Source organism: Anas acuta, chromosome 14, assembly GCF_963932015.1.
Source record: "Anas acuta chromosome 14, bAnaAcu1.1, whole genome shotgun sequence".
Classification (NCBI taxonomy): Eukaryota; Metazoa; Chordata; class Aves; order Anseriformes; family Anatidae; genus Anas; species Anas acuta.
This window is the reverse complement of record NC_088992.1, coordinates 2710048-2737854: the sequence shown is the minus strand read 5'-3', so window position 1 is coordinate 2737854 and position 27807 is coordinate 2710048. Positions and strand designations below refer to the sequence as shown.

At 45.7% G+C, this 27807-nt stretch overlaps 1 long non-coding RNA gene across 2 annotated transcripts in view; it reads left to right on the top strand.

Annotated features, from left to right (window-relative positions):
• LOC137864378 (uncharacterized) overlaps positions 1–26183 on the top strand; it is a 59783-nt gene extending 33600 nt beyond the window's left edge. The window contains exon 3 of one of the 2 annotated variants that reach the window (XR_011101467.1): positions 26061–26183. This is a non-coding gene — a long non-coding RNA (uncharacterized lncRNA). Of the gene's footprint in view, positions 1–12918; positions 13891–26060 lie in introns of those variants that run through there. The other variant, XR_011101466.1, reaches the window with a different exon arrangement.
• Positions 26184–27807: the final 1624 nt, after the last annotated feature.

The window sequence follows — 27807 nt, the reverse complement described above, 5'->3', positions numbered from 1 at the left end:
CTGATGTGGTTGAAACCACTGCAATTAAATGTAAGAGCAGTCAGAACAGTAAGAGCAGTATTAATATGCAAAATGTTCAAATATCTTTTTTTTTTCCAGCTACCTCTTGAAGCATTTCCACACCTACGTGTATTTAGCTCCTTTTTTTATAGCAGGTAATTAGCAAGCTGGTTAACTTGACAAACACAGGGACGATTTTATATGATGATAGTTGAGATATTTCAGTATTGATACATTTTTGCTTGCGTTGAATATTTTGAGCTGCACAACTCAAGTATTTTAGTGGCTCTAAAGCAAACTACATATTCCTTTATAGTTTTACCCGTTTGGATTTGTGGATTTGTAGCTATTGATTTCCTGGGAAAATAAATATTTCACGAAGGAACTCCTTAAATCGAGAGTTAGGTCTCTTGGTTCTCCACGTTTTAAATCAGGCTTTGATGGCTCTGTGGAAAATTCTTCCACTCACTCTTGCTGATTTACAACTGGAGTAAAATCATTTAAAAATTTGAAGCGTTCATCTTCTAGCACAGGGGATCTTTTCATAAACAAATTCTCTTTAACATTAAAGATGAGCTGGAATAAACTGTCCCAGTTCTGTTGAGCTGTATTAGGCTGTTCCAGCAGGGAATGCAGCTGCCATGTTCAGCAAAATCCGACACGAGACTCAATTAATGCACAGGAGTGCTTGTGAGGTAGCTTGTGTCCACAAGCTACATAAACTCTTTTTTTTTTTTCTCCTGTTGAAAGATTTGCTAATTGTTCTGCCTGATGGGGCCTTGCAGAATCTGGAAGCGTTGTCTAATTTCCTGCTTTGTGTGATTATTTTTTTTTCATTTTTAGTTTTTTTCCCTGCTGTCAAAAACTCCCCCAACATCCATTAGTTTCATTTGCTGTACAGACAATGAATTAATTTCCCATTTTTTCCTGTCATTGTGCTCGCTGCAGATTTACTTAACAATAAATAATCTCTCGGTGTTCTCGCTGCCTGTTATTCCGGCAGTTTTTGTTTCTTTTCTCACAAACGACCCAACCTCTAAATCCTTGATTGGATCCCAAAATAAGCTCCAGAAGCAGCAGCCTTCCAGTTTGCTCCTGTCTCTTGTGGAAAGGTATGGGGACGCTGCAGGTGGATCAGCACTCCTGGCACACACCAAGCTGGGAGCCCAAAAGGCGGCGGTGCCGAGCGCACGCACCTGGTAGGGAACAGCTCCTGCCGTCAGCAGCACCTCACAAGAAAACTGTATAACTGCCAGGGTGATTTATGGCTTTTTGTGGCTAAGCTCCCAGTCAGATAATTTTTCAGTGTCCACTTTTCTGCAGCGCTGCGTAAAATGGAATTAAAATTGAGAATTCAGATCCTTTGCCTTGGGAAATGGCTTGTTTTGGGAGAGGGGCAGCAGGGGCACGCGGGGAAGGCAGCCCCGCTCGCAGGTGCTGTAGGGTGGCGGGTGTTGGATCTGCTTGTGCTTGGGAAGGGTTTTATGGGGAGGTGCTGGAATCATCCTGGGCAGGCAGGATTGTCCAGCTGTGGTCTGGCACAGGATTTAAGCAGAAACATGGGGAAATGAGGGTAAAAAAGCCACACACCTTAAAATGTGAGCAATTCAAAGGAACTTGGATCGTCTTGCCCACCACCTGCTAAATGGGATCTTGTGATTTATTCACCCTTATGTCCTGATTATCTTAAGCTTCAGGAATGGAAAGACAAGTGGCTTGGGTCTACTTACTGAACACCCAGGTTCTAATACAAGAGCAAACATCAGAAGTCCTCACGGCACAGCTCGGTTCCTCGGGCTGTGGCACCAGGGCCTCTCCTGAGCATCCTCCGTGCCCTCCAAGGCCTGCAAGTGTTTGTGGCTGCTTCTCGCCCTCTCAGCTCTTACAAGGTGGGGTTAACTGTGTTTACAGAACCAAAAGCATCATCTGCTCCATCTTCAAGCAGCTTTTCTGTGGACTGGTGTTGTGTCGTGCACTGCTAAAAGTATCGCTCGTGTGCTGTGTGAGATTTTGGAGCTCCTGCTGCGGGTAGGTAAGGGAGCGAGGGTAAGGTTCCTCTTGCTAGGGACAGGGAAACGTTCATTTCTATTTTATTTGATTTGTGATGGAGGCGTCGAGCACCCACCAGCTGTGTAAAGTGGGCAGCTGGCTGAAGGGAGGCTCTGAGGTTGTCCTGGTGGGAACGCTGTTGGCACACCATGTGGTGGAAGTCTCCCTGACATGGTTTTGCTCGCACTCGGATTTCGGAGCTTTTATTATTACAGAGCACTGACTCTTCTGAATATTTGATTAATGAAAATTGGCCTTTTGCATGGGTTCACAGTGCAATATTTTACGTTTTGTATTAGGCGCTGTAGTGAACCCAGCAATTTTGCAGAGATAGAGAGAGATTATGCAGCACAGTGATGAAGTATGAAAGGTGATGGGAAGTTCACGAGAGAGGAAGGAAAAAAAGAAACCATAGGGCAACGTCGCTGAGTTTTACAGCTTCCCAATACAGCAGCTGCTCTGTATTGCCGTTCTGCTATGCAAGTGCTGCAGGAACGCTGAAACGCCAGCTGGAATGAGACAAATCTGCCCTTAGGATAAAACCAGGATTTATTTACCTTTGTATAAGTATTTGGTGATCTACAGATAAAATCCATGGGAGAGTTGCTTGGTGTTAATGCAGTGGACAAGCAGAAAGTTCCTGGTGCAGGCAGCGGTGGCTGGGATGGATGGGTGTCCCTTCGTGATCCTTCTCCCTCCTTAGAAAGCAGAAAATGCCTGGCTTAGAAAAAAAAATGTGTATAAATCACTGCAAACGTGTGCAATATTGATAGCGCTAATTTGTTAGGCTGAATTTATCTCCTGCCCTGAGAGAGCAAAAAAGTTTGTTCTGATGCCCTGGATGGCTGCCGCTTCCCAATTTGTATCACTTGTTGTCATTTTTTATACCATTTGAAAGGCTGTGTGTGAAGGTGGAGTTTGTACCAACGTGTTACAGTGCAGTTAAAAATAACTTGGGTGGTTGTCCAGGTTTTCTTCTGTTTGCTGGAGGAGCAGAGGGTTTCCTCTTGGAGTGCTGGGTAAGTTGGCCTCTGTCTGAAGGAGTAAGTTCATCTCAACATCTAAAATGCGTGCTGTGAAGGACTCAGCAAGGCAAACGATATGATGGATTAAAACGTAACTCTGAATTTCTAAGCTGTAAGCTGCCCCAGGTTCCTAAACTGTTTGGGTTGTTCTTGGAAAGAGCTTAATAAGAGAAGTAACTCCCTATGAAACGTGCTCTCCTCCGAGATCTGGAGAGCTGTGATGCAACTCACTGTATTTGTTTTTAACCTTTGTGCAAGCCTGCGCTCCAGGCTCTCTCTTTTCTCTCTGGAGTGGAAGAGCAATTTTTTGGAAAAGCTGTGGTCATGCAGGTTGATAGAGGGGGGCCTGAAGTCAAGTGGCCTGGGCGAGGTGAGGGAGAGGTGGAAGCTGCGGGCTCTCTGCCACCGGTTGCTCTTGGTGTCCTCGTGTTTGAGCAGCGCTTTGCAAAAATGCCTTAGCTCTGTGTTTGGGGCAGGGTCACAGAAAGCATAATGCCGAGAAGTTGTGCTAGTGCGAGTGGTGCTGGGCATGGGGCAAGGTTGAAGGAAGGCCACCCCCCTACAGTGCTTGCGCTGCAGTTTTTGGACAACTGCAAGCGAGCTTTGATTTTAAACACCCCTGGACAAATTAATACCTGAAGCTGGGTTATGATCAGACCTTGTTCTCAGAGATAATATTCCTGAGGCCAGCAAGATCGCACGACTGCTACGATATGATCAGGTTAAAGCGTTTTACCTTGAACCCCAGGTATGAATTATTCAGAGCGCTCTCATTAGTATTCACCCGTATAACCCCGCTTGTCACTCATCAGAGGTTACATTTTCCATCTCTGCCCAATTGTTCTTGTCCCTGCTGAGCCCTCCCAAGCCCTGGTATTTTTAATAAGTGCTGAATTACAGGGGCACTGCTGCTGGTGCCTCTCCTCCTGTCGAACTTCTGCCGATGCTGAGCTGGTTTTTTGCTCAGGTCTCATGAAGACCAAGCCGACAGCACCACGAGCTTCTGTAGCTGAGCAAGCCCATGAAGAACATGGAAAAGTTGTTTGCTAGCGAGTGCTTGTTTTCTCTGTTTTAAGAAGCCACAGATATTTAGATGTGGTGTGGCTCTTGTGATGGCTTGGTTTTTGTCACTGGTTGGAAGCTGTCAGTGCCTCAGATGTTCTGGATGCTCGAGGCCCCCTCCTTGAAAGCCACCAGGTAACCCCCACAGCTCCCTCCTGTATTTCGCTGCTGTCAGCTGCGATGGGTGGTGTCTGTCTGGCTTCTTTGTGGGGTTTGTGGGTCACATTCCTTTAAAAAGTGATCTGGGCAAGAAGTTTTGCCCTGCGGCCGTGCCTTCAGCACAGCTGGGAGCGTGTTGTGATGGAGAGAGGCAGCGTTAGGCCAGGTCAGGCCGTGCTCCAGCATCTGCAGAGGCAGTGAGGATCTTCTGGCAGCTGCCCACACGTGGACAAAACCCTGCTGTCTTCTACAGCTGCAAAGATAAAGCAAGAAAAAATGTTCTCTGTCGAAGCATTTTCTTTTCGTACAGGTAAAACAGTCACTGAGGTTCATCCTAATTCTAAATTGAATTGCAAGTAGAGAGCATTTAAGTTAATTATGAAATTAAAATATTTTAGGAAATAATGAATTTACACATGGTAACTAAAACTTGTTTAAAGGTCACCGGGTGAGGACTGTTTAAAAATCTATTAAAGATCTTCTATCTGCAGAACGGTGATCAAATTGTTTGCTCACTCCGTAACAAGCTTCCCTGAGTTACTCAGATTTATTCCTGGGTAAAAGGAGGTGGAAGAGGTCTTTTCACTGAATTCTTTTAACATTAAATTTCCCTTTTGAGGTAATGTGGGAGCTGATGATTCGGCCTAGACTGCTGTTGTGGTGTTGACACTGGATTTTATTTTTTTCAAGGGGAGTTTTGGATGTGTAATGAGCAGTCTGCTCTGCTGCTGCTGTTCCCTTGTCCGAGTTGCTTGCTTCCACAGCTCTGTGTTTGTGGCCTTGTCTGAAATTTAGCAGTTCTGTTTCCAGACCTGCCTCCTGTCCAAGCGGTGCTGCTCCAGCCCTCAGAGCCTTTCGGGTCTCTGCTGTGGTGGTCCCGTGTTTGGTCCTTTCCTTCACGCCCTACTTGGGCCCCTTGTGTTCCCTGAATCTGGCAGCAAAGCTTCCAGTGGGGAAGCGAGGAGCTGGGCTGCAGGGGGGCCGATGTCCCATTCAGCTTTAGGACCAGCAGTAAAATCCACGTCTCAAGTAGGGAGAGCAGGGGAAGCACCACTTGGATATTGGGTGCCCAAATTGCTGCTTGTTGTAATTCCAAGATGTGGGTGCTATTAATTTAATGTTATTAGGACAGGGGAATTCCTGACGGGCACCTGTGAAGAGTTCAACGTCCCTATTGCTGCCTCCCTGCTGTTTGGGGCCGTGTTGCTGCATTTCCACCTCGGGGAGGTGCCGTGGGTGGCGAGGAGCAGGCAGCTGAGGCCTGGGCTCTGCCTCATCTCTTGTGGGAAGCTCAGCCCCCCGCCACCTGAGTGACTCCCAATTCTTCCACCATCGGCTGCTATTATCCTTGCTTCTCTGGCTGAATGAACCGACACAATTTTATTAAATTAGTCATTTGTTATGTCTCTTGTACGACGTGGAAAGCAATTTCGGAGGCTAATGACTGCAAGGCCCTCACAATAGCAGGCGTGAACTCTCCCAGCTGCAGCCCGTCCTGCCGAGGACAGCGGCACCAGGCAGGCAGGGGTGACAGAGCCTGGGTGACGTGCAGAGGCTGTCCTCGCTGGAGAAAAAGCACCTCAGCCTAGGGCAGCAGCACGTTAGTGCAGAGATGTCTCTTCACTTAGGATCAGGTCCTGAATCGGGTTGTAATTTCCTCCATCTCGTGCCCCAGCGCAGCGCCGCCGGGCCAAGCTCCATGTGGGAAAGGCACGGGGCTGTGCCAGTCGGTGGTGTGTGACTGCTGTTGGAAAGGGAAAGCAGAGCTGGGGTTTGAGGAAAGTATCCCCCTTGTCCTCCTGCTGTGATGGAATAGTGCTCTTGAGGAAAAGAAATGGGAAATTGAAAGTAGGAAAAAAAGATTTTTATAAAAACGTGTGAGAGGAGGGCTGGCAAACCGTGCGGCAAGGTCAGGAAACGCCTTTCCTTGAGGAGTAGAGGGAGGGAGGGAGGTGTGTGTGGGATGGGAAGAGGTGGCAGCAGACAGGCACTGCTGAACCTGGTTTGTCCTGACGTGGAGCTCTGCCCCCGGCTGCAGCAGTGCCCTCGTGTCGCTCTGCTCTTCTTACAAAGAGGAGGGATGGTGCAAGAGCCATGTGGCCACCAGGCGCTGTGCCGTGCTCTTACCCCTTCCAGGATGCCACAACTCGTCAGCCTCCTTCTGTGCCATCCAGGAATCAGCTTTTGTCATTCTCAGGAGCCTGCAGAGATGGTGGCTGTATAAAACGATGCCTTACCATGGGTCCTGCCTCTGCAAAGAGGTGGCATTGCAGAGTGCGCCCCTCCAGGCAGGTGACCGGGTTTCCCATCCGCACGGGCACTGGGATATTTACGGGGCACTTGCAGCCTTTCTGTCAGGATCCCTTCTCCTAATATATGCATTTGAATTTTTGAGCCTGGTGTGCAAGAAAGATTATAAAGCCTGCACAGTAAATCTGCTCGTATTAATTCAACGGCTCTCTTGTGCGAAGCCCTTTTACTGCTACCAACACTGAGTGAACACAGAGCAAAGTCAGAGCAGAGTGATGGTTTGGGGCAACTCATGGGCAATGCATAATGCTGAGGGAACTCACTCAGACAGCATCAGAGCTACACCACAGAAGTGGTTAAGCCTGAAGATGTTAAGCCTGAAAGAAATAACTGGGTCCCTCCCTGTGAACCAGGCAGAGAGTGTCTGAGTGCTTCAGGTGGTCTGGTGAGCTGTTTCCAATAGAGGACAGTGTTGCACAGCCACACTGCCTTCTTATTAATCAGGATTCAGGATCTAAAGTCGTAAAATTATCCAGTTTAAAAAATCCTGGCCCAGTTCCTTTGTGGGTTTACCTCTCCTGTTTTGCTCAATTCTTTCTGTTGCTGTTGCAGTGTCCGACCCTAAAACCTCCATGTCCGGTGTGGCACGCTGTAGGCTTTCAGTGGGCTTCTCTGACTCAAACGTATTTTACGGAGGTTTGTGTGATTGCCAGGAATGGTATTCGGTAGGGAAGGGTCTTTCCTGGTTCTTGTTTACATAGAATGGACTGAGGAGTTCACAAATCAGCCTAGACTGCTAATTATTGAGCTTTATTCCATGCCTGTAACTCTGTGACGTGAACAGCTCCCCTCTTAGGGCCGCAGGTTAATCCTGCTGGTGGGAGTTTCCCAAAGTGAGTTGTTCTGAGTTTCTACCAGGAAGCTTTTCCTTCTGGAAGGAGTTTCTTGCAGCATGGGCTCACCCTGAGCCTGGAGGGATGGACACTGGTCTGCATCCTCAGCCACTGCCAGATACCTGGGGAGATGCTGGCGGCATCTGGCGCGCAGTCAGATGCTGCTTTTCTGTCCTCATTTCCATACTGGCATGCTTTTAGCTATAGAATTAGAAAACTGGGGAAAACATCTTGGCAAACTGGGCAAATAGATGCTGCCAATAAACCCTGTAAGCAACAAAGCCTTTTTTTTTTTTTTAATTGCATTGAGGCCACGCTTTATCGGTGAATTAATAGGAATAACTGAACTATTTTAGTGGCTAACTGGGAGCAGTACATTAACAGCAGCATTAATAAGTGTGGAGTGACAGGAGACTTGTAAGAGTGGCAAAATGAGATACAGTATTTATCCCTTGTGCCAAATCTCTTTTATTATTAAAGACATTGGGCTAACTAGGGATAGATTTAATACTTCAGCTCTATTTTTATTGGATAATTAGTGGTGAGCAATTCCAGTCCTGGGACAAGGACAGAAATCTGTAAAAATTGAGGAAGGCAAGAAAAGAAGCGAAAGAGTAAGAAAATGGGTGGCAGGTTTGTGTTTCACCTCCCATCTCTTACGTGGTTGTCCACAAAACTTTGTTGGAGCAGGTGGGGAGGCAGCTCCAGCCAGGGGCGCACGTGGTGGCAGGGCTGTGGGTGCCCCTCTGCTGCCAGGTGCACAGGTGATGAACCCTTTTGGGCTGGTTTGCTGACTTTTTGTTAATCATCTCGCCACCAGTCAGCTCGGGCACTGCTAGTTCTGTTGCAGGGAAGAGTAAAAATGCCTCTGCTGTGCGCTGGTGACGGTCGTCCTGTTGGCTTTCCGGATAAAAGCGTGCACCAAGAATACTAACTATAAACCACGCTTTTTAAAGAATTGGAATAAGATTTAATAGCTGGTGTGTGATGTTTTCAAAGGCTCTGGAGATGTTAAGCGTTGATGAAGGGCATGCAGGATGCCAGCATTTGGGGAGTTTGAAATGTAAACCACACTTCCTTAGGCTAATTGTGCAGAAAAAGAGCAGAGTGCTGCAGATTCCTCTGCAAAATAGTGCGATTGTGCAGCACTGCTAGCATTTACTGACTACCGAGTCTGCTTATTTCCCCCATTTTTTATTATCAGCAAAACTTTAATTACAGCTTACCTACCACCTTCTGCCTCCATTTACAATGCAATAAATTTTCTTTCTCCCTATGCAATCTGCATCTCAAACAGCGCAGTGCTCCCGCAATGGACGTTATTGATTCCTTGAAGAAATTATAATGGCATTTGTTCCAAGGAAAACGGGAACACGCAGCCATGCACACGTACACGCCAGATATTAAAACGTCCCCTCTCTCCACCAGCAGCCAGTTGTCTGTGCTTTATTGAGTAACACAAGTGCAGGTTGGAAACCCGCTGCAATTCTTTTAAAGTGATTGATGGGAGGCAGGAGGAGCAGAAGCAGAACCAGGGACTCTGAGTGAATTTGATTCCTGTCTTCTCCAAAAACAGCAACAGGTTTTGTTTGTTTGTTTGCTTTCCCTTGGTTTTCAGACTATTTAAAACTGGAGATGTTTGCTTAATGATTTTAAAAGTATATGTGGAAATACTCCATAGTGTTTAGCTGACTTTCTGCTTGAACATCAGGAACAGATGGGGCTGCGAACAGTGCTTGAAGGTGGAATCAATGGGCACCTTGCTATTAGGAGGGGAAAACAGCTGGAAATGGAGTAAAGGAAACGCTTTTAAAAAAGCATTTTCTGTCAGATTAGTGCTGGCTTGAAAATAAATACCACTAAATTCCTTAAAAGAGTTTGAAGGTGACAGCTTTGTTCTCATCTAGAGGTGGTGTTAATTTGGCATCAATATTCGGTGACCCGATGAATGCCGTAACTGCTGCAGCATCCAGGTGACCCCCGATGAAGCTCTGTGTGCTCCAGCGTGCTTTGGGTAGAACGTTTCCCAAATTCCTTCCCTTAAAAACATGGGGGCCACGTTCTCATCTGCTGTGAATTAGAAAATCAGGGATTTGTACCCGTTAATATCCAGCGGTGATCGGTGCAGCCTTGCTCTCAGATGTTCAACTGCAAGGCACAGGCCAAGGGCTGTGCTCGTGCAGTACCCACACCTGGGAGCTTTCTGCTGCTGTTCAGGGAGAAAATAGCTCAAATGCTGCTAACAGGAGAAAAACCGAGCTGTTCAGGTGACAGGGAAGAGCCTGCAGCTTTGCTTTACCTACAGAGGTGAGGAAGAGCGAGTGATGAAGGCCGCCCCCAGGTCCTGCTCCTCTGGAGGGCTCGCAGGGCTCGCGCCCCTGCAGAGGTGAGGTGTGAGGCTGAGCCAACGCACAGCTTCATGGCAAAGCCCACGAGGGAGTTCTCGAGTGTTCGTCCTGAGCAAGAAAAATGTCATTGTGCTTTTGTAGTGCCAGCTATTGAATGTCGATAATTGTGATTTATCTCCGGAGTTAAGCTGGAAGAACATTAAAAGGTTGCAGTTGGTGGAGAGCCAGCCTGATTATAAACGTGGCATCGTATTCCCCCTCCGTAACGAGGAGAGGAGGAGAACTTTATTCTTGCTGAATTCCCTGTGTTTCAGTGTCATGCTGTAACCTATCCCCTAGCAGCACCCTACAGTGGTGATGGAGAACACAGCTGGAAAAAAATAAGTCAAAGAAAAAAATATTTTGCTTTTAATTTTTTTTTCAACTCATGACGTATTGTCTGTTTCAGTTCTCAACCCGAATGGCACCGTGAGGATGAAACTTAAAGGTTTTCGAAGTACTCGGATGTCACTAATGTAAAAAGTCTTTCCTTGATGTTTGTTAATGGCAGCTGTGATTCTTGGCCGTGGCACTAGATGGAGTTGAACCAAGCAGGAGCGGGGAGGTGAAGCTGGAACCCCAAAGCCAGGGGAGCTGCTGGAGTCACAGCTCAGGTGTTACCGCGGTGAATGAGCACCGTGGTCTCCACTCCCATTTTTTTTGAAAAATTCAGGTTTCAGCATCCTTTTTATTTTGAAAAATCAATATCACTAGCATGTATCTTCACCCTTTGTATAATCAATAATAACAAATGAGCAAATCTCCCACTAAACCTTACGGATTCTGATAGAATGAGAAATGCCCTGCTGGCCCCCTGGAGGAATTTCAATTCCTCAGTCTGCATGGTGTACACAGGAGCACAAACCCTGCTCTAAACCAGTGCTGGGTGCGGTGCAATTCTGCCGGCGTGGCTTTGCGGGGCCATCTCCGTCTTCTAGATGAGGCAGAAATTGGATGCTGTGCTTTTATAGCAAAAAGGGGAAATGGGAGGCCACCAGAGGAGCAGACGTGGAAAAACAAAACAACAAAATCAAAACAAAGCAAACAAAACCCAACAGGACCTCTCCACCCATGTACCAAGCCCCGAAGTGCTTCAGGGCGCTGAAGTAACTGGTGTGGAGTTAGCCTGACACAAGGCACTGTGTGCTCGCTCGGAGTGTAGGCTAAAAATAACTGTCACAAGGGCTTATCTAGGAAAACCATTTACAGAAATCATACAAGGAGTGTTTAGCTTGGCAAGCTAAATGTTTTCCTGTGTGTTGATGTTGTTTAATACCTTGTGTTACAGCGCAAGACCCAGAAAACTCCGGATTCAGTCAAGCTCAAATTGAGCTAAAAGCTCTGATGGAAAAACCGTGCATGATATTAATAAAAGTTTAGGGGAAAAAAAAAGAACAAACCTTCAGCTAGATCCCAGGCTTTGCTGTGGGGTAACGCAGGCAGGTGTGCAGCTTTCCTTTGGGAGCAGTGAGCTCTAAGGAGTGAGGGGGCTCTTGGAGGTTTTGTTTGGGAGCAAGGCTTGGGGTAGGTGTCCCCAGAAACTCTGGAGACAGCCAGGAGTTGTTGGGAATTGATGCTTGGCGTGCTTGCTGGTGACAGTGGTTGGAGGGGCTCTGTCCTATAAGTGATGTCCCCTCTGTGGGGATATCAGTATTTCATTCTGCTGGCCAGGTCAAGGCCATCGTCCTGTCCCATAACACATTTATAGTGATGGAGTTAGCAACTCTATTGGGTTTTGTTAGGGTTTAGTGTCCCGTAACGCCTGTTAAACCCAGCACACGAGGCAGCAGGTAAGGCTGGCTAACAGCTCCAGCATGCAGAAATGGCACAATTTACCCCAAATCACTGGGGCAGGGTTTGCAGCACAGGATGCGTTCAGTTTTCCTCGTCACACCACAAAACAGCAGAAAATTGCTGAAAACATCAATGTTAGAGAAAAAACGAATCAAACGCCACCTCCAACGCCTGCTGCAGCCCGGAGGTGCTGTGTGCCTGTGGGCTTGGTGGCTCCTGTAAGCAGGCAGTGGCTGTGATGTGTGGGGGACGTGGGTGGGCTCCGGGCCCGAGCTGCTGCCAAACCTTGCAACCAAATTTCAGAATGAGGAAAGTTGAAGGGTTGTCGTGGGATGGTGGTCGTGGCTTTCAAAATAGCCCAGCTCCTCGTGTGCTGTTGTAAATTGAGTCCCAGCTTCAAAAAACCCTCAGCTTAATCAATGGGATTCCTTTATCCCTCTTTTCTCCCTTTCTTTCTTATTTTTTTAAAACTTTATTATCAGTTTACACATTTAATTATGTTGTTTTGCAGTACTTCTGTCAAGCTGGTGTTTCTTTCCCTACAGCTAGGCTAACGAAGCGACGTATGAAATACATAATGCTCTTTGATTAATATTAAATGTGCAGAACAAATACATTTGGAAGATCTTTATCTTCTGCTGGAGCAGGCTGTTGGCAGTGCTGGGGCTGGGCTTTGTGCTAGCTCCCCGGGGACACGTGGGGTGTCCTCTTTGTTTCCCATGGCTCGGTACAACCCGAGTACAACTTAAACCTTTTTTCTCTCTCGCTTTTTGTAGCATTTCAAATATTTTCAGTATCTTTTGGCTCTTTAATATCTCTCACACATTAAATTTTGTAAATGCTGGCTTAATTTACCTTTGAAAGAAGCCTGGAATTTATGATTATTGGGGCCCATGCGCCGCTGCTCTGCCCTTGTGATACCGCAGACCAGGCTCCCTCACGTGCTGGATGTCCAAGTTTGCTTTATGGGCAGCCTAACATAAGAAATTGTATTCAAACCAGTAAACAGGCATCCACAGCTGCTCTGCTTTGTTGTATTTCGATTAATTTCGTACTCTTTGGGGATGATAAATGTTAGGAGGAAGGTATTTTTATGAATGAAAGATGCAGTAAGTGTATATGAAAAGCAGCGTAGTGCTTGCACGAGGTTCTGCAAATCTCCTGCTTTCTGGCCCCAAACAGCTTTCTGCTGCTTGCAAATCGCTGCTGAACGCAATCAGTGATGTTACTGCCAGCCATTACACGTTTCTGTTACATCTCATCTGTCTTTCCCTGCTTTTCTTGTCGTTTTGTGTCCAGGTGTTTGCTCAGGGAGATGAAGAAAGTGAGTAAATATTCCGTGCTCTCAGGAAGCCCCGAGGAATTGTTGGAGGATGCTGCTGGGGGTTTGAAAACACAATGCACTTCTGTCAGCGTTGACCGGGGCGGAGGTTATCAGAGAGGACAGAAAGGGCAGTAGACAGAGATAAGTACTCGTTTTTGATGCGTTTTGACCTTAGTTTGTGCTGTCGGCTGTGGTGGATCGATGGCACGTCCCTGTGGTGGGCCTGACCTTGGATGTGGCTGTGCAACGTTTGGTGCGTGCCCAAATGCAGGAGGTAGGTGAGTCCATCGCTGGCTTGGGCTTTCCTTGAGCTGTGTTAGTAATTAAAAGCAAACAAAACGAGAAACTGAGCTCAAACGTGGATCTGTCGGAGGGACTGGGGGAGAGGAGACCTCCCTGTGCCCTGGGGAAGAGCTGAAGGCGCAGACGGAAAGCCGGTGGTGCTCCCACCCATCGCTGCATCTCACGTCTGCTGCTGGACGCCAAATTGGCAAAGCTTCCACCAGGGCTTCATAAAGCAAGCGGTGTAACCTATTACAGCAAATCATCCTTTGTCATCACTTGCCTTCACAAGGTATTTGTAAATAAAAGAGCTTGCTTCCTACCTGTAATAGAATTACACAGATAAATCAGTGCTCGGCTCCTTCCCTTCGCTGCAGCCTCCTGCAATTTTCTCGGTGAAGTTTTCATGTAGGATGGCCTCTCCAGGGGCTTAAAATGAATCACAGAACAAAATGAAACCTGACCTTATGCCGTATGTATTTTTTATGACTGGAGCTTATCTTATCAGGCTCGGTTGCCTACCTTGCGCCGGAAAGAAATTTTGGCTGGCGTTTCCTAGCAGAAGGAAAGAGCCGTTCCCCTAAAGCTCGATAATACCGTTGGACTTGTGTCTGCCTTTCACCCAGGTGTGACCCCACTTAAGAATAAAGTCATTTCCCAGCTCACTTTTAAGTGTGGTGTAGCAGACGGCCGAGGGTTTGGCAGCGGCTGAGTGCAGAGGGACGGGTGCCGCGGCCGGGCTGGCGGCACCGTTGTCTCTGCCTGGCTTTGATGGTAATCGGGTCGGGCAGACATCTCCGGCAGCTGCACCTAATGGGCTGCCACGCTGGGGAGGACCAGACCTTGAAACTTTCTGCTCCACAGCCAGTGCACGGGGAAAATAAAACCTATTCTGCATTAACGTCGCTATTAAATTCTGCCCTCCCGGCTAAATCAACAAATTGGTGGTGCTTCACACTGGGAAGTTGGCCTTTTCTCCGTAGCTTATTTTTTTTTATTATTTTTAATTTTGGTTGATTGAAATATCCGTTTAAATTATTGATAGGAGCTTAAAACGGAGCTAATTCACTTCAATTTATCCCATAGACAAAACTATTTATAATTAACGGAGAAGCAGAGGTCACTTCGGTGTGTAATAGCTGCCAAGCCAAATGAATAATAATTAGGCAGTTTTTTATGCTAAGCTAAAAATTATGCAAGGACTGCCCTCCGAATAGCCTTGAAATGATTAGCGAGAGATTCAGGTGACAACGCCGGGGAGGGAGGAAAGAAATCCGGGGGGTCTGAAACCGGGCGCTTGTTTGTCTGCTGGGCTGGCTGTGTCAGCACGGGAAACAAACGGTCTTCAAAACCCAACCTTATCTTTAAATCACAGCGACAGCAAAAGCTGTTGTAGATACATGATGATACATAATTGAAAAGGACAAAGGGTGAGGGTTTTATTTAAAAAGGATGGGGTCTGAGCGGCGGCTGCCTCATCCGTCAGCGTTCACCTGGTAAGTTCCTAGGGCCAAAATTGAAGCATGCTTCGATCGGGTGGAGAGACTCTGATCAGTGACATAACCTTCACTTATTTATTTATTTATTTATTAACTTTAAGATGGGGAGAAAACGTCCTGAAAATGTTCCTGCCACCTTGCTGCGGGTTCCCCTGGGGCTTGCACACTGTTCAAGGAGGCGAGGCGTGGAGGGACAGCCTCGTGCATTCCCTGCCTGTGCAAAGGGCTTTTGTTTTCCGCGTGTTTTATTGCAGTGAAACAACGAATGGTTAAAAGGGGAAAAAAAAAAGGAAAGAAATTAATGTAGGCTACAACGCAGAATTATTGCACCAAAGCTGAAACAAGGGTAAAAAGTAGCAACAATTGCATAATGGAACTATAAAAAAGCTCCTTCCCTCTGCTTGCAGGACATAATACCAGCTCACAACACAATATAATTAGATTGCCACATCACCCCTTGTAAAACCAGAAAGAAAAGAAATGTAGGGAGGCATTAAAACTCCTTTCATTTTCTAATGCCTTTGGAGAGCTATTGGCCATAGAGGACTTGCTCTGGCAAAAAGCTCTAGTGAGCTATTAGGTTTTTAACTATTTTATAGTATTTTTTATTGTTGCCAGGCCTAGTTTTTCAGTGCAATGACTTTGCCCTCTTTCCCTCCTCCAGCCTGTCATACGTTTATCAATCTCACAGAGACCGTTTCCTATAAAGATAAGTCCAGGCTCTTCGGAAGCGTGGTGTCCTGCTGCCATACCCTCCTTCCCCTCCACTTTTTTCGGTAGGTTTCACATCACTTCTTTTATCTGGGGATCTTCTGATACAAATTCCTTGTGTCAGCTCTGGGTCCCAGGAACAAAGCCCTGTTGTACAAGGAAGTGGCCACGACCACCTCTGGGCCAGGTTTAAGTGCAAGAGGAGAGCAGAGCCTCTTCTGAGCCCAGAGATCACCTTCCTGAAATGGTTACCTACAAGCAAAACCCTCCCTCTTCTTTCTTGTGCTTTATTGTGGTGGTTTGCTCCCCATTAGAGCTGTAAGGCTAAAATGCAAATGGACAGAAAGGAGGGACCGAGCGTTGAAGAGCAACTTTATTCTCCTGGTGAAGCTGAAGGATTGTACTTTTAGAAAAAGACAGCTTTTGCCAAGGACAAATGGATGCAAAAATCACTACATTGCCATGGGTTGATTAGAATTGGGCCTTTTCAGAGGAAAACAATATTACTTATTAGTGGACCTGCCAAATTTGGTCCTGACTCAAATTTTTTAAAATCTGTGGAAATGTCAGAGCTGCTATAAGCGTAGGGAGCTGACAGTGATAAGTTGTGTGTATCTCTAACCAGCAGTTTTAAAATGATGCATAGGGAGAGCAGTTGAAAGAAAACTCGCAAACTGATATGAGCAAGAAAAATGTTCCTGATTAATGCAGTGGAAAAACACAGAGCTGAAACTTCCTTGTGGTTATGGTGGTGGGACACCCAGGCTTAGCTGGGAATTAGGGTTTGGTCATGGCTGTCATCGTCCTTACCGAGATCTTTTAGGTTTTGCCAGGCGTCTAGGGAGTGTGCTGCCAAAAGCACACCTATAAATAGGTGGGATGGATGCTGACCTGGTGAGAGAGTGTATCTTAATGTGCTCCGGTTCACCTCTTCCACCTACTGCGTGTCTAATTGGCTGTGACTGCCCTTCAGAGCAGTGTTCTTGGGTCAATGATGAACAAATTTAGGTTTCTGTCAAAGGGGAGGATATGCCTGCCTGGTTCCTTCCCCGTCCAGCCATCCATTGGAAAATTGGCCCCTGGGAGCAGAGGACGCCCCAGCTCTCTACTCACTGGCTTTGCAGAAACATTTCCCCTGGTCTCAGTCGTAAAGTTCACAGCATCGTTGTGGTGCTAGCAGGAACCTCAGTGAGCATTGTGGTTTAGATCTGCGTGTCGAAGCGAAGAGGAGAGCAAGAGGAATCTGCTCCTGGCGACCAGGTTGAATTCCTGAACTCGCGGCAGGTTACACGTGCTGAGCAGGCAGAACAGGGCTGGGTCACACTGTTCCAGGGACAGGGTGCTTCCCGATGGCCTAGGCTGACATCATCTGGATCTTAAATTTAATTCAGGGTGACAAATATCAGACAAGACAGTGGGAAGCCCCTCTATTAGGCTGCTTAAGCTTATGCAGATGTTGTATGAGTGCACATGCATGTATATGCCATGGTTTTTATATAGTTCTGTGTGTGATACATCTCTATGCTGTTCAATTACCTCTGCTGTTGTTAAATTTTATTTAACTCAGTGAGTTGACTCACACTGCCTGCAGTGCAGCAATTGAGCAGCGAATTTGTAAGCATATAGAAGATAACAAGGAGAAAAATAATTAACCAGAAGTCATGTCAAACCTATTCGGTTTTCATTTACAGCAGCAACAAACCTGGTGGGTAGAGAGCCAGTTGCACATAACATTACCAGAAGCAAACATGGACAGGGTAAGTACAAAAGGGGCTGGAAAAGTGTACTTCAATGCTACAACACGGCGTGCACACGTAGCCTGCTCTGCTCTGGGCAGGATGGGTGAGGGGAGGGCAAAGAGGATGGCTTCTGAGCACCAAAAAGCCTCCAGCGGTGCAGGTTGGGTCCATGAGGCAGCGATGCTCCAAGATGCAGCCTACTGACCGTGTCCATCCTTAATGGCACTCAGTGTGAAAGGAAATACCAGAGCAGCTCCTAAATAGAGGAATTTACACCAATTTGGGGGTAATTTTTATCTGTGATGACCATTCAGCAGTATAGGAAATGGTCCGCAGAAAGCACCTTCAAGGCAAGGCATTGAAATGTTAATTATTGCAGTGTTTCAGCATCAGGTTTCTAAGCTAAATCACAAAAGTTTGCCCAGAACATAAAACCTCATGCGAGTGCTGCTGGGTGATCAGCTTCCAGCAACAACCACCAATGAGGTTTTTTTCATTTGTATTTGATGTTTCTTGCTAATTTAAATGTCACAGCTCATATCTATGCCTCTGTTACCTCAAGGGTAGGCTACTCAAGTGTGAACTATAATAGAGTTGCATCTCAAACACACTTGAAACGGTACTTCAGTGTGGAATGACTCTGTTTACATTGAAAATGATATATTATTATTTATATCGCAGTAATATCCAGCAGCTCCAGACATCTATTAGGAAGCCTTTATGGTCAGTGCAAAATAGACCATAAAGTAATGTCCCTGTGCCTGAGAGAAGTAAATTCATTTATAAGGAAAGCCAGCCATGAATATATCAGCATGTCTGCGCAGAAGCTAGCTACATCTGTGCTGCAGCATAGAGGTATTAGTTTCCAGTCATACAGCTGCCAAGGAGCTGACATTTGTCCACAAAAAGGCTTCAGCTTCCTTTCTTTGCAGCTAAATCACTTCAGGAACTCAGGTTGGGGCTACTCAGGTAAATGACAGAAAGTGGTTGAAGGAGTATTGATGGGTTGGCTTTTAAATGGGCCTTGCTTGGTGCCGATAGCAATTTGATAATATCGAAGTCATGTTGCAGGTGTCCCTTCCTCATTTCTTTTGCTGCCAAAACGATCTCCCCGTCCTGCCTGAGACTTCCTTCTCCACGCTGGAAAAATCCTCACCTGTTAACCCGGAGCCTTCTGTTCCGTGTGTTCCTCTATTGACAGAAAGATGTATTTTCAGGCGAAATTGTTGCTTTGCTGCACTGCTCCGCGAGCAGATCAAGGCACGGTTTGTTCCTCTGTTCCCTTCCTGCTGCCTGAGTGACTGCCTGCGCTTAAAAGCATTTGCCTGACTTGAACCCAGTAAATTCACTCGCAGTATTTGAGAAAAGCTGTCGGCAGTGCTGTGTTCCTTCAGTTTAACCTGGCAAGCATCATACATGTTCTGGAGTGGGGAACTCGATGTGAGACGTCTCTGTGCCTGTAAGCGTGCACCTGGCCATTTCTCCTTTCTGCGCCTGCTGTTCAGGAGCATCGCCTGGACATCAAGGTGATCACATCAGCAAACAAAATCCCTTTGTCCCGTTACACTCATCAAAGCTGGGCTTTGTTACGAGGGCTCCGAGCGCCTGCTTTCTGCTTGGCACTGGGTAAGGAGCAAGGCAGAGGGATGAGCTGCTGGAGGATGCAGCGAGCAGTGGCTGCTGGCGTTAGAGCCAGGGCTTCTCTGTGCTGCAGTGCTCTCCTCGAGGGCTCTGCTTCCAGCACACCCTCCCAAAAAGGTGGGTGGGCAGAAGTCAGAGCTACGAGTGGCAAGTTGTCCATCACCGTTTGGAGCCGAATCAATAGGTGTCACGCTGGGAAACCTCTAAAATCCCCCCAGCTTCCAAACTTCTCACATCCCCAATGATGTTTCAGTCTAGGTTTTCAAGGCTTTGTGCTAGTGCCACGCGAATCCTTCAAAAAGCACATCAGCAGGTTGGTTAGGCTTTTAGCTCCTATTGATTTTAATGAGACTTAAGCACCTAATCAGTTTATGCGTGTGGGTTTCTCGAAAATGCCTCTTTGCATCGTTAAGCACCTTAATGCCACCAGAAATAATCTGGCCTTTCGGACAGCAAATATTATTCAGATGTGTGGTCTGTATCAATAGAGGGTTATGGTTATTGGCACAGTGAAAAATGCTCTTCACAGGCAATACTTAAAAATCTCAGAAATGGGAGTATGGCTGCTTATAACGATGGTTATTAGGGTGGTGGTGTGATGGAGAGAGTTAACGTGGCAGATTATGTCAGGAGATCGTACAACAGTAACAGAGCGTGGAGTTTATTCCATAACGTAAAAGCTCCCGGATTTCTTATCCACCATTCCTTGAGCCCGTAGGAAGGGGTGCTTTGCTACCCCGTCTTTGTAGATTTCTCCAATAAAATAAGCCTTAGCCAAGTGATATGAATAACACCATTTGAATTAAATGTAATAATAAGCAGGATGAAATCTCTTGCAAATATTTTATTTGAGAAATTCAGGCTTGAGAAGGCAATGTGACAGCAAAGAGCTCTGGGGCAGGGGTATAAAACCTGCCCTCCCCTGCCATCCCTCCCCTGCAGAAAAACAATTGTGTGTAAGGGCTCTAAACATGCTTACCTTTTCTGGGGAAATGCAGGAAACTTGAAAGGAATGGAAAAAGGAGATTGATTGTTGGTGCGGAGACGTGTAGCGTAGTTTGGCGCTATAATGTGGGAACTCATCAGCTAGAAATGTCTAACGAGGAGAAAAACTCCGGTGTGGTGTTTGATCACGGGGTGATTATGAGCCAGTGAAGTAGTATGGCTGTGTGAAAACCAAATGTACTGTAAGGCTCCTTCCATTTACAGAGGAGCATTAATGTCCTTGTGGAAATTAGCAGTGATGGCACAGGATGCAGCACCGATCCCGTGGAGTCAAAACAGGTGGATTCACGCTGGAAAAAATGCAGAGCAAAGTTTAGGGTCTGATAATGTGGGAGAAAGTATCCTATGGGAAGAAACTAAAAACCAAACAACCCAGGGCTTGCTTGGCCTGGCAAAGTGAAGTTTTGGAAGGGTAAGGTTTCTTTATGGAACACGTCCAAGAGGCAAACCCTAAAAGGAATGAACTCTTTAAGCTAAAAGCTGACGTTGTGGTGAGAGCAAAGAAGTACAGATGAGCCTTAAATTAACAGGAGCAAGGAGCAGCGTGGTGCTAGGACCCTCTTTCAAGGAACTGGGTGGGTAACACAGGAGGCATTTAAGATGATGTTGGACCCACACAACGGGATCTCTCTCTGGGTACAGAGTGACCCAGGAGATTCTTTCCAATCTCACGTTTCTGTGATTAAAGCTGCCTTTGTTTTTTCCCTTACACCTGAGCAACTAATAAGTGCTCCCACTTATTAATTGGGTGACTTTGTCGTTGCTCACAGTATAATTCAGCTCAGATATCCGTTCAATAGTCAGGAAAATATTCATGACTCTTGATTGTTTTGTGCATTTCAGTACCATAATCAGTCAAATGAGACGTGTCACACCTTGGTGACTAGACAGTAAAACACTGGTTCTTTGCTCCATATAAAGTGACAGCAATTTTAATTGCATGCCTGAAAGGTCTGGGGTGGTTTTGGAACGAACGAATGAATCTATTAGTGCTGTTGTCTTTGCCCATAACCGCTCTCCCATAACGATGAGGGGAAGCTATTACACTGGCTTGTATGCAGAGCTCCCACTCCCGTGTTGTTTAAATTGGTTTTAGTCAATGGTCAACGCTGCCTTTAAATTGCGATCGCAGAAAGCTAAGTGGGAAACTAATATAGAGCACCACTGACCCTTTCCAAACGTAAATGTTTTCCAGATTATTAGGGGAGGGATCCCTCTACCTTACTCACATCTCGCTGGCTGGCTTTAGGAGTGGATCTTGCATGAGCCTCATGCAAAGCCTTCCTTACGCTGGGAGATTTATTTTGCTAGTGGGATTGGTCAGTTTAAGGGATCAAAGCTATTTTTCCCCCTCAAAACTAAGGCATACGTTTTATTTAGCCTTATCTGGCGTGGTATCTTTGCAAAAGGCAATCCTTAATGCCCAAAATACGGGTGGAGAAAACCAGTGGGAAAAGCCTTGTATCAAAAGCAGTGTTGTATATTTTATTCCTGACAAAATGTTACGATGCCTGCTGGCTGCATTGTTCTGAATCTTGCTTTAGCACCCGACGTCTTTTAAAAGATTCCTCTGCAGGTACAAAACCCTGTGATATGTGGAAATCCTAATCACTGGTGTAGGATTTTCTGGGCATGCTGGAGAGCTTTCCCAAAATAGCTGAAATAAACAAGAGTTTATTTTTGCTGCTAAAAGGAGGGTACATTTTTCATCGTACAAATGAATGTTTAATGTACGGTAATATGGACGAATGAGGCCAATGCAGAAATCACCCTGAAGGCTGGATGCATTAATTGCTGTGCCTGTGCTGTGGCGAGATTATTTGTGGTAAAACTGGTGCAGGTTGCTTCTGCTGGAGTTCGTGTACTTGGTGTTTTTAGGATGGATAAAAATTTGGTGTTTTTAAGATGGATCCTGTTTGCTCGGTGCTGATGAGCCCCTGCAGTAGCTACAGCTGATGACGGCACAAGAGTCCTTATATACACTCCTTGTATTTATATCAGTTCTGTAAGCAGTTTCTTGCTGGGATAACTGGGAAACTGGTGGTGTTTTTACTGCTTCAAAATATCGTGCTCATAATGTTATGCCTTACTGGCCCAGTTATCTAGTCAGGAGTGTCCCAGGAAGAGTGGCAGGGCTGCAGACTGGATGAAATGACCCCATATGGTAGGCTGACAAGAGCAAGAGTTTTCGGTGATGAAGAAATGGGCTAAATAGATGAAGAAATGGACAAAATAAACGTATCCTGTGTCAGGCTGGATTTCTGCTGCTGAATCTGGATGTTTTCCTCTCTCTTGTGCCAAACTCCATAAAGCACACAAAAACACCTCTATCTGCCAGCACAGAACTCTGCGTGTGGCTGCAGCACCACATGGGCAGCATGGGAGGAATGGCAAAAAACACCTTTGTAAGGACATCGGATTGTCTGCATGTAGAACCCTATTGCTGGGAATAATTTGGGGGGCTAGGATGGGGAGAGAGAAGGTTTCAATTTAATAATGTTGTTCTCTTTTGGGACAGAGAAAAATAATTAGGCCTGGGACTCTCCGAGTACTTGTCTGTGTCTTTAGGAGCCTGAAAAATGCAGATGCTAAGTTCTGGTCCCTCTCCTGCAGATTTGTGTTTTTTCTACTCTCATTTCTTGCTTAATGCCTGTATATCCTGAGCAATTGCAAGCCTGAAGTTACATCTTTCATGTCTAGCTGCACAAACCCAATAAAACTAAATGACTGAAATACAGCATTATGGAACAAAAGCTTCCTCCTCCCTCGTTTTCTCCCTACATGACACAAGCTAATGACTTGTCCTCAGAATTATTGTACGGAAGGATATAATCTCTGAAGGCAACCCCGAGCACCGATCCTTTCCTCTGTGACGCGGGGAGGTGATATCTCCGTGGCACAAAATCGGTGCAGCTGGGTGCGGGGTCAGGTTCCAAATGTGCAACGATGTCTTCGTGTAATAGAATAAATTAATTCTCACTGTAGAAAGTGACACACTATTTGTTAAGGACGTCAATACATTTCTGCCTCTGTTTTATTTTTTTTTGTGTGTGTGAGCAAAAAGCCGACAACAAGAGCACTAACAAATGGTCCCTCTCCCTCAATGCCTCAAACATTGCTATAATGATGGAAAAACAATGGCAACTTCTATAACCATCATGAAACTAAGAACTTACTGTCGTATTTCTCATGGGATCTAATTTAAAACAGTCTTCGAAGAGAAACTCAGGTCAAGAGTAAAGAAGAAAAAGATGATGGAGATCTGGTTTGACAGCTGGAATATCACAGCGCACACCCGCTTAAACTCTAAAGGGCTTTATGGATAAGGACTTCTTCCAGGGAACGCGCTCAAACCACAGCTAACTGGAAATAAACAGCAAAGCTTTTGTTCCTTCGGATATAATTTCCTTCAGGTATGCATGCTGTTCATCGCAGACACTGTTTTGCCAGAAATGCTTTCCTGATCTGCTGTCTTCTTGCAGCAGGCCTGGCCGTGAGCCTTCCCTTTCTCTAGGATGAGTCCTGGTTGGCACTAAGGTCAGCAAGCAGATGTAGGAAAAGCTCTTTGAAGAGAATGCGGTCTGAAGGCAAGCATACCCCGGTCTGCCATGTCCCTCTTCCAGAAGGATTTCTTAGCTCTCACTAGTCCATAGCTCTTGTAGCTTAGGGGATTTAAGAGGAAGTCTTTCTGACCGGTGAAGATGCCCCTTTGGTTACAGCAATCTGCATGTAATCCGCTGCCTGGACTTCGGCACTTCTTCACTGAAGTCCAAGAAAATGAAGTAAATGCATAAATTAAACAAAATTTGGTATCTTTGCTTTAGGTTTCTCTGCGTTGCGTAAAATTCTTTCCACGCTTCCTGTAGGACTAAATTTGGTGCAAATGTTTGTCAGAAATACAACAGCTAAATATTTGCCTTCTCTAAAGTCTTTAAGAGGAGGAGAAAAGAACATTTTCTTTAGTTTTAATCAATATTCCTAACTTCAGAAAAGCGAAGCGGTATTCTGAAGCTCTCAATTCCTTGCAAATTGTTTTAAACTTTTGCAAAGGTCGTGTAAGCGAAGGGCTGGGGGGTATCTGGAAAGAAATGTCTGTTTTACAAGAAAAGCAGGAACCTACAGTTAAGGATCTTTTTGTGGATTTTGCTAACAGAAGGGGGGTTTTTAACTGCCTTTATATTCTGGATATTTTTATTGTTAGAGGTAGTAGGACACTTCAGCAATATTAAAAAAAAAATGCTCCCCAGGGTCTTTGAATTAAATGTTCCTTTTGCCTTTAAAAGTTCAAGACTTTGAAACATTGGATGGTGAGCCCTCCTGTATTTGAGGGCTTTTCAGTTTGAACCATCGCTTTTGTTTTACCATCTGAAACATCCTCTGGGATTCTGAAAATGTTTCTACAAAGCATGAGTCCAAAAGTCATCCATTTATGGCCAATTCCTCTCCAGAGAGAGGGGAACAAGCGAAATTGAAGTAATTCACCTTAAATAAAGATAAAAATAGACACAAATATCATCAGTCTTTAATAATATATTGAGTGGTGGGGATGAGGAGGACAAAAGGGAGAGGCAGGATCTCGTCCTGGGGTGGTTTTCTCCCTGCCCACAGCAGGGGGATTGGAATTAGACGATCTTTAAGGTCCCTTCCAACCCAAACCATTCTGTGATTCTCTTTATTGATGTTGCTCGTTTTAAGTTCAGACAGCATCAGGATGAGCCCTCTTTTCCTCCTGTCACCGGAGAGCCTGCCCCAAGATATTAAATGCCCTGAACTTTAGGGGGATTGCCATTGTTTTAGTTGGAGCTGACTGGTTGTAATGGACCCACATCCAGAACAAAACCGGAGACAAAGCTGGCAGGGATCACTTGGTCTTTATGACATAAAACCCTGCCAAGCCTTTAACAGCATTAATGTGAAAAGCAAACAACGTCATCAGGAAAAAGTCAGAACAGACGTATGAAAAATTTTGAATAATTTGCACTCTTATTTTGTAGGGGAAGCTGTATTTATATAGGCTTAGAAACTAGACGGATCTCCTAGCCTTACTAAATGTTGTGACAAATCCGTCACTTTTCCATGAAAAAAATGTTTTTCAGAAATATTTTTGGTTTCTCCAATGTGCTATATTTTCTTAGAGAGATCAGAAACCTTCATGGATTATAATCGGCACATTCAGGAAGAAGTGTATGCTACTGAATTTCCCCCCGCCCTGCCCATATTGTGTTTGCTCTAAGCAAACCTGTGCTGAAGAGCTGCCATAAGCTGGTAGAGCTAAAAGCACAACGTCTACCAGAAAGCATAATTTGGTTTTCTACTCTTGTAGTTTACATGGAGTAACAAGGGCTGCTTTACATGACCCAAATTTCCTTTTGCTGAAGTGGAAGAATGGAAGCTGGTTCTTCTTTATGAAGAAAATAGCTGAAGAAGGGCAGAGAGAGGGTCTCTGCCATTAATGAATCACAGAATGGCTTGGGTTGGAAGGGACCTTAAAGATCATCTAGTTTCAACTCCCAGTGAAGCCAGGCTTCATCACAAGACGTGTGTCTTTGGTTCTTTGCTTTCTGTTCAGGCAAAGGACGTGTGCTTTGGCATGCAGCTTATAAATAGTTCACTTGATCTGCACTGGGGAAGGGGCGTCCTAACCCGGGGATGTGCAGTACCCCGAATGTGTCTGCTCCTGGGGAGAGCCCTTTCTCAGGTCACCAGGCCTCCTTTGCCTTGACCTCCCCTGTATGCTCAGGGCTCACATCTCATTGTACATACAGTGCATTTGTCACATAAAGAAACCCGTGTTGGAACATGAAAGTATGTATTTCAGAAAAGACATTTTAGGGAACCTGACAAAGGTCACCTACACGTCAGCTGCCTTTCTAAAACCTCCAGTTCTTCAATGCTGTAATGATGCTGTGATGTATTTTCATGCTTTAGAGATTTGTCTTTTAGTTTGGTTGCTACAGAGTGAAAAACATCGTCTTCAGGTTGGTTTAAAGTCTAGGATAAAGACTCCTTGGATATGCAAGTTTGTTTGAAGACATTTGCTTGATGTAAGTACGAGGCAGTAGCTCTGCCCCAGGATCCAGCCCTTCATTGAAGATTTTTGTGTGTTACAGCAATGGAATAAGTCACGAACTGGTTAAATTAAAAATAATAAGTTTTCTAACAAGGGATATAATCCACAGGTATTATCCAAAGCTTATTATAAGATGATGAAAATAATTCCTGTCTGTGTTATAACTGCAGCGTGTTGAAAGAGCTGGCACTGGAAAGGGACGCTCGGCTTTGTGAATCGGGGCTGCTGTTGGGAGCGATCCCAGCGAGCCCTGACCTCTGCGTGGAGCTGCAGCCGCGCTGAACACATCGCAGGTAGGCCTGCAATTGTACCGTGCTAATCACACCGTGAGAGGCTGGGAGAAAATGTCAGCAGCTAATAAGACCTAATGTAATCATTCTTAAGAGGTAGAGATGAATAAGTATTGTAGCATGGTCAGTGGCCTTCAGAAGAGAGTTGTTTTTATGTAAAGGCAGCAGAACCTCAATAAGGCAATAATTGGGTGTATGGGCTGTGGGATGTAGATTTGGTAAGGCTTTTTGATGAGATGGCTGATGTATAAACGGGCATAGGAGGGCTTGTAAAGAAGGTGCACACCAACGTGCAGCACCATGCAGCTTCCTTATAGAAGCTGTGGTGGTCTGGAAGCCTCTTGTTGAGAAGCACCTGCATCATTACTCCAAGTTTTAAAGGGGTTTTGATAAAATGATCAGCTAAGTGTAAATTTAGCCTGGAAGTTATAAACGTGCAGCTCTGCTGAAGGAGCTGTTAGCTCCAGGAGAGCTCGTTGACCTGGTCCTTCGGTAGGGCTTGCCACCTGCTGGGTGGCGTGTCGGTGTGATGCTTGGACCTTCACAAACCGGAGCTCCTTGCCTTCTCCAGGGCGAGCCCGCTGCGGTACCCAACTTGCTTCCTTGCTCAACAGCTCTTCCCCCAAAAGTTCTTTGCAAATTAACTTAATTAGCAAATGACCTAGCGTTAAAGCACAATGCTGTTTTCTGTCCGAAGGATTTCACTGACAGGTCTCAAGGTACCGGAACGTTTTTATCTCCGAGTCAATAGCGAAGCTCCCCAACACTTGTCCCGCCAGACAATCAAAGGCCATCAGGCCCAGCCGCAGCGAGCACAATGCCGCTCCTGATGGCACGGGTGTTATCTGAGATTTGCAGGACCTGATCAATTGAACGAGACACTAGCTGGCAATCAATAGCTTTCTATCATTATAGCAGCCTCATTCATGCTGCTGGAGGAAGAGGTTTGTCAGCATTTTCATTTCATGCCTTTTTCTGGTTTTGCCCACTCAGGTGGCTGAGCTCAAACCTGATTTACCAGATGTGTGCTTGGAAAAAGTCTTTGCTCGCATCCCAAAGAGCTGAGTGATTTTTTAATTACTTTATATTGACTTTTTTTTTTTGCATATCCAGAAAGGGAAGGCTAATGAGTGATTGCCTTGGACAACAGTTTTTGGAGGAGAGTTGCAGAGGGGATGATGCTGCCCAAGGGCCACGACTGCTGCTGGTATCAGTGCCTGGGGGACTGGCATGGGGTCCTGGTGGTCCCCAATCCACAATATTGTCACCATCTCAGTTGCTATTCCATCTGCCTCTCAGCTACATAGGTGCTCTTACATCAGTACTGGAGTATGGGATTACAGACCGTGAATTCTGGCATTTATTTTATGAATAATCCCGTACAAGTAGAGCGTGACGTGAAAGTCTTCTGAGCCAGTATTTTTTTCAAAAATAGAAGCCAAAATCAGTCTCCTAAATCTGTGCCCAGGCTCTTAAACAGAAGACCTGATTTTCTCAAGTGCTAAGCCCCTGCTATCTCCTATTAATTGGATACTCGGCACTCTTCAAATTTACTTACTTATTTATGAGCTGAATTACAGAGTTAAGAGCTTAAGTTCAGGTTTCTATTCCCAACACCCCAGTTTTT